The sequence below is a fragment of the Ricinus communis genome, chromosome 8, assembly GCF_019578655.1.
Source record: "Ricinus communis isolate WT05 ecotype wild-type chromosome 8, ASM1957865v1, whole genome shotgun sequence".
NCBI lineage: Eukaryota > Viridiplantae > Streptophyta > Magnoliopsida > Malpighiales > Euphorbiaceae > Ricinus > Ricinus communis.
The window spans coordinates 1073431-1085602 of record NC_063263.1 but is presented as its reverse complement, the minus strand read 5'-3'; the positions used below and the strand labels follow the sequence as shown (position 1 = coordinate 1085602).

Here is a 12172-nt window from a genome sequence, read left to right as displayed (position 1 = left end):
TCTTTTATTTTATATGTGAAGAAGGAAAATTAGATCAAGTGATTTATCAACTCAGAAGATTGAAGAAGAATCAAAAGAAGAAGTTAAAATCATGACAAACTCACCAAGAGAAATAGGAGCTGAAAAGCGAATGGCTATGAAAGATTATGCATGACCAATAATTAGTAACATTACTTCATGCATAGTTCTAGGTGATGCATCTAGGACTTATGAACTAAAGAACATTCATTTTAACATGCTTCTTTCATTTTATACTAATGCCTAATTATGATGCATTAACATTTATTAGAGAATTTTATACCATAGTTCATACTTTTCCATTATATGGACTTAATGAGGATCAACTAAGAATGAGGTGTTTCCCTCATTCATTGAAAGAAAGAGCAAAAACTTGGTTAATGACCTTGCCTCCTAATTCTTTGAGAACTTGGGATGAGATTTATCAAAAGTTTATGAGTAGGTTTACTCACATCGAAAGACCAAATAATTAAAAGCTGAAATTTCTAATTTTTTTTTAAAAAATGCTAAATCTTTTCATGAAGCATGAGATCGCTTCAAATCACTTTTATTGCAATGCTCACACCATGGATTCTAATCAACCAATTATTTTATGATGGGTTGACACAACAGTATCAATGTATGGTTGATATTGTAGCTGGGGGTGCTATGTTAGAAAGGGCAGTTGATGAGGTTTACGACATCTTTGAGATGTTAGGAGCCAATTCTCAATAAAAGAGTGTGAGGACAAAAGGAGTAGAAGTAAATGAAATAGTAGCTGAGATGGCCATGCAATTGGCTGAATTGACTAAGGAAGTTAAGATGCTTTAACAAAAAACTCACCAAATAATTAGGTATGTGGTATTTGTGGTATTTATGGTCATGGTGCTAATGTTTGTTCATCTTTTGATAATTACAGAGGAAATATGTATGACCAAATAAATTTGATGGATTCTTACCAACCCATGCACCCTATGAATGACCCTTATTCTAACACATATAACTCAGGTTGGAGAAATCATTCAAATCTCTCTTGGAAATAGAATGACCAAAACCCACAATAATTATTAAGAAATCGATATCAACCTCATTACTAAGACCAATATTTTCAATAGGGACTCTAATCCCTTCTTTCAAGATCAAGAATAAACTCTTTGATCTAATGAGCAAAGAAAGCCAAGTTTGGCAGAAACACTTCAATCGTTTATGATGACTTCTCATGATAGGATGGAAAGAAATGAGAAAAAGACAGATTCTATTGAGACTTCAATGAAATATTTAGAAGCTCAAATAGGATAAATTGTTGAAGTTGTTTAAAAGCTCAATAAAGAGAAACTATCAAGTCAACCTGAACAAGCCAATTCTATTACTACTATTAGAAAAGGTAAAGTTGTCGATAATATTGCTATGAAAACTGAAAAAAATTCTTTTTCTTATGCAGGTACACCTAAAAGTGATGGATTAGTGCAAATCAATAAGGAGAGTATGCAAAAGAAAGAAAAAGTAGAGCCTGATCTTAGGCTTGAGAAGAAAGAAAATGAAGCATTTTCTAGACCTGAATTTCATAAGACAACTCAGCCTTATAGACCACCTATTCCTTTTCTAAATCAATTCAAAGAGAGAAAAAATGATAAATTTTTTTTGAAAATATTGAGATGCTCTCTAAAGTTAATATTAATATACCTTTGTTGGATGTTGTCAGGAATAAGCTAGCTTATGCAAAGTTTTTTAAAGAGTTGAACACCAACAAAAGGCGATATACAAACAACGAAAAAGTACAAGTAGCAAGTGTAATGCTTCAACATCAGTTGCCCCTTAAGATGAAGGATTCCGATAGCTTCACCATTGATATTACAATAGGTGACAAAAAGGTTACAAAAACCATGTTAGATTTTGAGCAAGCATCAACTGATATCTTATTCGTTGTATGAACAACTTGGCTTGGGAGAGTTGAAGCATACTATTTCGTCTCTACAACTTGCAGATAAATCAATTAAATATCCTAGAGGTATAGTGCAAGACTTTCTAGTACAATTAGATAAGTTAATAATTCCTATTGATTTTGTAGTGCTTGACATGGAAAATACACCAGCAAAGGGTAGAGAGTAAACTATACTCCTTGGTAGACCTTTCATGGCAACTATCAGAACTGTGATTGATGTGCATGATGAAAAACTTACCATGACAGTTTTAGGAAAAACTATGGAATTTAAAGTGTTTGATTCTCTAACTTTATCTCCTAAATCTACTATTGATAAGTGTTCATATAATTATTTAGATTCTCTTGTTTAGGAATAATTATATGATGATATTTCATTCTTAATTGACAAGAGCATATTAAAAGTAATGGCTTATAAAGTATGAAGCCATATTTGAAAGGAATGGCTTATGACTAAGAGGTAGAGTATATGGATGAACACCCACTATGAGCATAATCAGGAATGTCTAGCTATAGACAATAAACTTAGCACTTGTATTTTTTTATGTATTTAAGTTATTTTTATTTTCTTTTATTTTTAAATTTTAGTATTTTTTGTTTACCTTGTAGGCATATGATGGAAAAGCGAACATTCATACCTTCTTTGATTTCCAAAGACAATATTTTTTCATGTGAAATAATTAAACTCCATTTAATTTTTTCTTTTTATTTTTGAATAAGCCACGTTGCGGCAATGAATTTTCACATGGGCCCGTAATAGAGGCACAACAAGGGTGACACGGGCCCAAAGCAGACAAGTAACAACAGAGCCAACCGTGGCGGCCCGGAAGCACGAGCACCAATCGGGGCCACATATAGCCACGACAAAGACGAGGTTTGAGTCGTGAACCACAACAGTGGAAGTAACCCGCGAGGTGTGTAGCAATGGCACCGATCCAGGTGTTGAAAATTCCATGGGTTGCTGAAAAATGAGAAAATGAAAATTAGCAATGACATTGAAGACAATGTCAAATTCACGAGGGAGTATTCTATCTTTTTCCTCTCTTCTTGTTCTTTATTTTTATATATACAATGACATTGAGGACAATGCCAAATTTAAGTATGGAGGAGAGAAATAGAATATTTCTTCAATTAAATTTTACATGCCATGCCATGAGAATTAACAACTTTGGTGAATTTTTGCAAAATTGTAAATTTTGCTACTTAGCTTTTTCTTATTATTCTATGTAAGAGTAAATGAAAAAATGTTATTATATCGAGTTTCTTGAACTCTTGAGTTAGTTTTCTATATGTATAATGTGAACTCATGAGTTATTTGCACTTAAATGATCAAGTATCTATTCTTTGCATATGAACATGATGAATAGTTTGGCAAATTTGAGTTGGATATAATTAGAAGTGTATGATTTAGACTATGATTTTCTTATTACTAAATTGGCTTGCCTAAGCTTGTGAGGTATAATATGGGCAAGTTAAAGTTCTAAGTTATATAATTCTACTCCACTAATTTTAGTTGCTTAATAACCGGAAATCTTCATGACCAATGTCGATTTTGCGTAAAAAGGCAATTGAGATTATGAGTATGCAAAACATCTTAATGTATGTTTTGTTGAGTAACCAGATACATTCATCATCCATGTTTGTATTTGCATAAAAAGACATAACATCTCAAGAAAGAAAGAAATACTCCAAGTATCAAAAATTAAAATCCAATGGTGTGTAAAGAAAAGAAAAGAAAGTATAAGAGCTTCAAAAGCAAGTGATAAATGCTTATTGATCTCTTGTTTATGAATGAAGGTTTTGCCTTTTTGAATAAGGTTATGATAATTTGGATTATGCATCATAGTTGTATCCTTTGAAGATAAGTTAGACTATTTATTGTGAAACAGGTGTGAAGGATTGGATGCTTGAGTCTTTTGATTAACAATGATTGAGTTTATATTTTTAAAGAAAATTATTATGATTCAAGTGTTCTTGAGTTGATATCATCTTTTCATTAGTAAGATTCTTTTGAATAATATCTTTAAGCTGAGTATAGATGTTTTTTGTGATTTTTGCAAAAGTTAATTTTCAGTTGCTATTTACTCGAGGACAAGTAAAGATTTAAGTATCGGGGTATTTGATCGGTCCAAATTATATATAGATATTTAAGGGTATTTTAGAACTTTAATAGTATATTTCTATATATAATATGGTAAAAATTTATGTGTTTACCTCACTTAATCTTAATTATCTATTTTTAGGTAATATTAGCCAAAAGAAAAAAATATGGAGCTAAATACTCGAAAAAAAGCTTAATTGGACATGTTTGTGTCAAGGCTCAAGATTAAGACGCATGGACTGCTATTTGTAAGGCCTGGCCAAAGATTACAAGACCCAAGAGACATTTTAGTCACTTTGTATAATTATTAGAATTTATATTAAGAGTTATTTATGGGATAATAATTGGTGGAGATAAAGATACTTAAAGTCTTATCTATTAGATAGACTTATATTAGGTATACATCTCTAGGGAAACTTACTTAGAGGAGAATTGTTCTCTATATATATCTCTACAAAAACCTAATTCTGAGGGAGGAAGAGAGTTTTCTCATGTTTGCTCTCTGCATCTATCCACCATTATTTTCTCTATAGTTCTTCCAAAGACACTTTAGTTTAGTTTTCATTACTTTTTTTAAGATCTAAGGAGCTTTTCAATAAGTGGAGAGTGAGGACCAATCATCTTCCTACTTGAAGAAACTCTAGATCTAAAGAGAGTTTTTACTTTATTGTTTTATGTCTTTCTATTTAATACCATGATCATTGGGTTAAATATGTTAGACTAGTTTTTATAAATGTTTAGTTTAGCCTTTTTACTTTTGTATGAATCTTGTTATTTATTTATTTAGTGAATGATTTCTTTACCTTCATATATGTATCAGTTTTATCTATTAGTATTGATTGACCATCATATATCAATTTAGTAATAATATTTGTTATGAAAATCTTTAGATTAAAAGTATTAGAAATATCATCTTTACTTTAATCTATATTGGTATAAGAAACCTAAGTTGCATCATTAGCTTGAATGATTTAGGGAAAAAGCACATCACCATCTCATTCATTAGATTTAGGCTTAAAGTAAAATAAGGAGTACTAAGTAAATGGCTAAAATTAATATTGTCTTTAGCATATAATTTAAATCATAAGCATTTGCATTTGCATTGCATATTTATTTATTGTTTATACTTTATTTTATGAGTATCATTCTCTCAAAATACCGATTTAGAGTGTTTAGATTTACTTTTATTGTTTTGTGTTGATAATTAGTCTTTATAATAAGTGATCTCATAGTTTCTTGACATATTGATCTCGTGGTGGACTTACTAAGCTACAGAAACGGTTCTTGGACTTGCGAGTACTAAATTAAACACATCAACTACCCCACCTTTTGAAGGCCAATTACCTATCCCATTTTCATACACATTAATTTATAACTCTAGCTTAACATGTTTATGTTCTGTAGCCATAATCAACATGACAAAGCAAAGAAATTAAAGGGGAAATGTAAGTGATGGAGCGCAATGCTTTGAAGAGGTAAATCAATTGGTTATAAGATTTTCTATGAAAGTAATTGCTATAAAGAAGAAAGGTAAGTCAATTTTGGGATCCACCAAATTGAAAGTTACATAAAACCTACGTAATTGTTATTTTTTAATATTAAATTAGATACTGTTAAATTAATTTTATTCATATTGTAATTTTTATAAAAAAAATTTCAAAAAAATAAAAAATAAATATTAAGAGCTTTATAAAACACAATAGATATACATGCATTTAATGCAATAAATATACAATAGTTTAAGAATTTAATAATGTATTTTGTCAAAATTAGAAGTATAAAAATTTGATAAAATAAATAAAATTTTAAGAAATCAATAAATTAAAACCGAAAATCATGGACATAATGATAGATTTTCCCAAAACCTTGTTAATTGAACATTTGTGGTCCACAGCTAATAATGGAACCCACATAAGTTCCACCTAAAAGGTTATTATTATGACTCATGAGTTATTGCCCTGATTTTCTAAGGCCATGCCTCACTGCTAGTAGTAGTGGCGGTGGCCCCTTTGTGGTAGGGTAAATTTGAATTTTTCTTTTTCTATTATGCTTTGATTGGTGTGTAGCTGAGTTGCTAAGGTGACAGTGACATAAAATAAAATGCAAGACTCCAAAGACCATTGCCCAACACAATACTAGAAGTCTTGGCCCCATGAAACAAATGCTCTTATTTTTCTACTGGTAAGATTGATTGGTAACTCAATTGTTTATCATTGAGTACGTTATGTATGGGACGAGACCTGCACAATATGAATATATTATAAATTATAATAAATAAATGAGTAAATATATATCTCAATATTTTGTGTTTAAATATTAAATAATTTATATTAACTAAATAACATCATTAAATATATATCAGCCATTAAATAACTTAATATATGAATAATATTATATATATAGAATACATAAGCATTTATTTATTTATTTATTTAAATATATACTCGGATGGGATTTTCAAATTATTATTGCAAGGATCGTGGAGGCAATTGTTTTGTAACATTTAATAAGCCTGGCAATTTTTTGACATCTTTGCAGATTTTGCATTTATTATATTTTCTCTGTGAATCAGGAATTAATAGTGTTAATTTTTTTTCGCAGGCATTACTTATTATTTATATGAGAATTTGTAACATGTAATTTATCGTTTTATTTAAATAATAATTTAATTTAATAATTGTCATGATACCATTAAATAAGATAATATCTTAAGAGCATTTTTGGACTAAATTTTTTATTACAAAAATTTATTTAATAAAATAAGATTTCAATAAAAAAAATTTAAATGTAAAGTAAATAGTATATTTCACACTCTATATTTTGAGAACTAAATTTTACTCTTTTTCTTATTGTAATTAATACACTATAAGTAATTATATATTTTATTAATTAATATTTATTATTTTTGACTTTATTTTTTAAAAATGATCTTTCTTTCCCTCTCAAAGAAAAAGGAGAAGATCAATATATTAATACTTGTTGAATAAAATAAAATAAAAATTATTGAATTTAAATAAAATTTTCTATTCTTTATATTTAAATATAAGTAAAGATGCTCTTTACAATAAAGAGTCTAATTGTGATCTAATGCACTTCCTTTTTTATGTCAAATTTTTTACTTTAAAGAGCAATTTCATAATATAAGACTTTAATAGATTCTTTCTTTAAATATAAAGCAACAAGTTGCTTTGGCTCTCCATATTTGGAGAGTAAAATATGGAGAGCCAAACTTTATTTTTTATTTTAGATTTAATAAATATAGTATAATTTTTAATTAATATTGATAATCTATTTTCTATTAGTAAAAATTTTAAAAAATAATTAAGAAATTAAATACATAATGCCTATGGAAGTAAAAGTAAAAATAAAATGAAGAGTAAAATACAAATAAAATTTTTACTCTTAAATTAATATTTCTTAAAATGTTCTATATTGTAGAAATATTATTCTTCAAAATAAAGAGCACGGTTGAGAATATTTTAAGACATTAAACGAAAACTCGTAATATTATAGAAGGATATTACTATTTATCCCCTTATTTTTACTCTAACACAAGAGCCACCAATGTATTAAATTAAAAAAAAAAACCAGAAATTATAAAACCCCTATTATAAACTACAATAGTCCAAAAGTCATTTTTATTTAATTTTTTTTATCACTTCTGTTAACTGTTAAGTGGTTACTTTTAAAATTAAGATAGAAAATCAGCCAAATTTAATTGAAGAGTAGAGAAGTTTGAAAATTTAACAAGAGGCCATATAAAGATGGCATTAATATTATTTGTAGATAAAGGAAAGGCAAGCTGTTGCTTTATTGCCTGAAAGAAGAAAGCAAGAAGACAAAGGAGGTTAATAATAATGGAAAATAGAAACAGAAAAAAGGAAAAAATCCAAAACATGATGAATCTTATCGGAGGGCCCTCATTCACCAACAAAGACTGTCCTAAATCAATGAGTTGTAGAGCCAATATGTGTAGAGCTCACCTAACTCTTGCAAAACAAAGACACAATTATAGGATGAGATTTGGGCACTGAATTTTACAAATTAGAAAAGTTAAACATTTTTGGTTTGCTTGCTTGATTAAGTTAGCTGATATGGATTCAAAGGGATCATCTAATTATAGTTGAAGTTTTCCTTTTTAATTGCTTGTTTTTATTTACATGTATGTAGAGCATATCAAATAGATTCCTTACGAGTGTGGTAAAAGATTATTTTAAAATTTATAATACGGCTATAAATTTAAAATTTAAACTTTATATTTTAATTAATTTTATCATTTTCACTAAAATAGGCAAACCGGAGAGAACAAATATGATAGCCACCCAACAACTAAAAATCTAATTAACTAAATTCACAACTTCGTATCCAGTTTTTGGATTCTAAATCAAAACAAAAATTTTCAAAATTCTTCGTTAATATGCATTTTTAACAATATTTTAATATCAAATTTTAATCTTATTGTTTAAAAATTAGCTATTTTAGTCTTTAAAATACGTTTATGACTAACTATTTATTTTTATTTTTTACTTAGCATATTATATTAATTGAACCATAGATTCATGATTGAAATTTTTATATTTAATTGATTTTTCACTATCTAAATTATCATCCTATTTTCCCTCAAAACACTTCTTAAGAACGAGTACTAATTATGATAAATTTTGAAATAATAAGGACCTACTAATGTGTATGTTCTTTTTTATGGTAAATCTTAGAATTTCTTTGTAATTAACCCTGATTGTACTGAAAGAACTTGATCAAAACAAAAAAGACTGAAACAATAACTATTTGTTTAGGTGCGTGAGCAAGTGGAGATATTAGTAAGTTGGATTCTGTAATCTCCATTTTTAATTTTAAATTAAATGGTTGATATTTTATTAAAAATTTAAATTTAAATATTTGAAAGATAAATAATTATTTACTAAATAAACAATCTCAATTATTAATTTTAAATTTAGAAGTTAAAATTATATAAAGAAGACCATCATAATTAAGCTGTACATGAGTGTAGCTTTAATAGCTATTTTCAATTTTAAATACATGCAAATTTAATCTATTAATCCAATGGCTCCATTCTTTGGGAACTAATACACATATAAATTTAGAACATTTGTAACACCTTACCAGTAAATGAAAATAAAGAAAGTAATCTTTTTTAAAATGTTATGTTAGACAGATAATTATAAGCAATTTTGAAATAAAAGCTGCAAAAGGAAAACCATTTAATTTGAAATTCCCTTTATAACCATTCTACATTTGCTCCATAAGAATATCAAAGAAATGAGTAGCTAGAAATACACTAGATATTTTTCCCCCCGTCTCTTTGGTTTAATCACTGTGACCTTGTTGGTGTCCATAGTATCTCTAAAAATCCTGACTGGACATAACATAAAAATCTTCCATAAGGTCCACCAAGAAAGAAAAAAAATCTTGTATAAATGAGAAATATGGTATGTTTTAAGTCCCTATCATCACCTCTCTTATGCACTGCCATAAGAAATGTGGCCTACACTCTGGAATGAAGGCATATACTTTATGCATATCTTTATAGTTAGGATAACAATAGCCATAAGGACTTTAAAGTACGAGTTAGCCCTAATCTGACTTCATTCATGGCAGGAAAGAGGGCAACCTCGAAATACATAAATTCCTTCCCACGGAGGAGAACACCAAAATAAAAATTATAAATGAGAAAAAAGTTTATAAATATTTTATTCTTTTTTTTTTTTTTTCCTTTCTACGTTTTTCGATTTCATTTTATCTTTTTCTTTCCCTTTCTTTATTTTTTCCCCTTTTTCTGACATTTCCTCTATCTTACAAAGTTATTTCTATCTCTATTTGTCTCTCATTTAATTAAATATTATATTCACTTTTATATCCTTTTTATACAGTCATTCAGAGTTATCCCTTAATTTCAAAATTGATTGGAGTGCAGATCCCATATACGAGCTTATATTACTGATATTAATTTGCTACATTGGCTTGTCTTTTATCTCTAAACAGCTAGTTATCCTAAATCTTAAAATATCATTGTTAGTAGATTCATTTCTTTTTCTTAAAACTAGTCAAAAGATCAAGTTTTTAAATTTTATTTCTCATATTGTTGGAGTTAAGAGATTTGCGTTGTTAATTACTGAAGAACAATAATAATTGAATCTAAAAAAAAAGATATATCTAACTATTCAAATTAAGCAAAAATATTCATAATATGAATAAAATTTTTATTACAAGAAATTATAAGACATAAGTACAAAAGAATTACTTTATTATTTTTTTATCGGTAAAATTGGACATGTGATTTATTTTGTGATAAAAAATTATCATGTGGTTTACTTCGTTAATAATTTAGTGCTAAACATACTTAACACTTTTATTAGTTTTGATATGGTTTTATATTTTTACAATTTCATACAATGTAGTTTTTTTAATAATATTTTTATATATTATATTCTACTTTATTTATATTTTATATATTTCAATCAACTTATAGAATTATTATTAATAATTTGATACTTATATAACACGAACCATCAATAATAAATACTTTTAAAATAATATTATGTAGTTATATGTCTAAAAAATTTATAAATATATTTAATATTTATTTAAAAAATTATCTTTTAATTTAAATATAAATTATAAAAATATATATTGTCATCATTTATTTCAAGCCCAATACAATTAGTTAGCTGTCAAATTATTTAATTTGAGAAATATCTCATAAAATATTTCTCATATTAATTTCATTTAGCACTAATGTCACAATCCGACCTGTGAGCTTATAACTAGAGATTGGGTAGGCTTAAGGCCACTGAAACCCATAGCAAGCCTGCCTGGTCACTAACATAATTAAATTATAATTCCATTTAGAATGCCAAACGCTATGTCTATTAACATTCATTCACAAACACAATGGAAATCATATTGGTTCATCAGCCACAATAAAATTAATACATTGTCAGTTTATCCAACATACCGGATAAAAATATTAAGTCTGAATATAAATATTGCGGAGTATCTAGAAATCTAAATAGTTAAGAATACAAAAAAAAAAATTATGCCAAGCCCGAAAGAAAGAGAGAGTCGGCTACTCAAGAAGAGCTATCAAGACTGGACTGTGATGGAGAGGACCTTGAAAATAATTAAATTGAGATTGTCAGTCTCAAAAGTGAGTTAAAATCATATAGTCCGAATTAAAGCAGCTATTTATATAAAATAATTATTTAAATAGTATAAAATATGTGTCATATTATAATTTTAGAAAAAAAAAATTTAATATACATAGAACGAGTATATCAATAAAATTCTAAATTCTCAAATTCTATGAGTATTTTGGCTCTCTTATTCTAATGAGACTAGCAGGAGGCGAGCGAGGTTCGACAATGCCGTTCGATCAATTCTCCTTAAATCCATCATCGGGTCAATGTACAACCGAGTAATGTGAGACCGAACTGCTTCTTTCCGCAATTTCAGCAGAGATGCCATGCTCGACTAGCTACTTAGAACATTAAACACCGAATGATTTTCATATATGCTCTCAAAACACTACACACACTGGCCTAATGCTAATGCACACACATGTGACAATGTTTTACTTTCCCAAATCTCCCGATCTCGATTTAGGCAACAATAAAATTAAAATAACATGACACAAACAAATTTATAATATTATTCAATCCAATAATAAATACTAAAATTAAATATCACCAGTATAACGAATGTAAATTAATAACGCAATGTTTATAATACTAATAATAAATGTAATGACAATAAGTAACAATAGTAATAATAATAATAATAATAATATTGGAAAGAATAAAAGTAAAATGTAGTAATGCTAATGCCTAATGATAATAATAATATTTATTAATCAAATAGAATATGCATTTAATTTCAAGTATGACATTTGCAATAGATTATATAATTTTAACTTACAACTCGTTTTAGTGATCGAGCCTAATGCTTTTATAGCGATAGAAGATAGGCCTGAATGAACCGAAGGATTATCTATTTATGAAAATAACTAAATTAATAAAATATTTCATAATTAATCCTAGGCCTATACTCCTAGAATTACACTGCTTAAGAATCATTAGTTAAAAATTATACCGAAAATTCGATAGAACCTTCCTATA

General features: G+C 27.6%; 1 non-coding gene across 1 annotated transcript; it reads right to left on the bottom strand.

The window, feature by feature from the left end:
* Window positions 1-483: 483 nt before the first annotated feature.
* Window positions 484-591, bottom strand: LOC125371019. The gene has a single exon (XR_007217184.1). It is a non-coding gene; the product is annotated as a small nucleolar RNA R71 (small nucleolar RNA).
* Between the last annotated feature and the right edge of the window lie 11581 nt (window positions 592-12172).